The following is a 1,040-nucleotide window of genomic DNA, read 5'->3' on the forward strand; positions in this document are numbered from 1 at the left end:
TTTTAGGTTGTTTATTTTTCATTTCAATGAACATCTACAGAGATTTTGGAATTCCATTCATTCATTGTTGCACCCTTCTCCCCGCACAAACCCCTCTCCCTCACCCTCTTTGCTCCTCTCCTTGAAAAGCAAAAGAAAAACTCCCTCATCATATATCCTTTTTAAACAGTCCTGTCCCTCATATGTTTCAATGCAATATATATCATTCCTCCCCTCCTTTTCTGTCTTCCCTCAAACCTGATGTCAGTCCTGTTTTACAACAGTGGCACTATGCAATATTTGTCCTTTTGTGACTGAGATATTTCACTCAGCATAATGTCCTCCAGGGTCACCTGTTTTGAATAATATTGCATGAGTTCCTTGTTTTTCAATGCAGCATAGTACTCCATTGTGTGAATATACCACAGCTTCTCTATCTATTTGTTTGTTGATGGACACTTAGATTGTTTCCAACTCCTTGCTATTGTGAACAAAACTGCAGTAAACATGGGCGTGCATAGTTCCTCTCTCTTTAGAGCCTTCAGACCTGAAACACTTTCCCCTCTACTCTGCCTCTTAAGTCATAACCTAAATTTATTTTCTTCAGAAGCCCTTCCTCAACTCTTTTCTATCATCTTGATAAGATTGCTGATAATCAGACTCTTCTCTGATGGTGATTTAGTGGTATGGGGTTGTGTTACCAGCCCAAAGGCATGTGGCTCAAATTCACCAGCTGCCTCTGAATTTTTTATTTTTTTTTTATTTCTTAGAGGGTCACCCATGAATAATTTCTGACTCAGTGGTGCATAACAACAACAATGTCACTAATAATATCGATTAAAATGTATAAATTCGTATTTGGTTTTCGACTATTTATTTTGTGTCTCTCTGTTCAACTGTAATAAACATCATGAAGGCAGGGACAACTCTCTTCTCCGACACTGTATCACCAGCCTAACCAATATCTAGTATATAGAAAGTAGTTAATATTTGTTGAATGAATGAATGGGTGAATGCATAAACAAACCACAGACATGAAGGATATTTAAAAGTGTGTATAA

The sequence above is a fragment of the Elephantulus edwardii genome, unplaced genomic scaffold (genome assembly GCF_000299155.1).
Source record: "Elephantulus edwardii isolate Elephantulus edwardi_28Jun2011 unplaced genomic scaffold, EleEdw1.0 scaffold00094, whole genome shotgun sequence".
Taxonomy (NCBI): Eukaryota; Metazoa; Chordata; class Mammalia; order Macroscelidea; family Macroscelididae; genus Elephantulus; species Elephantulus edwardii.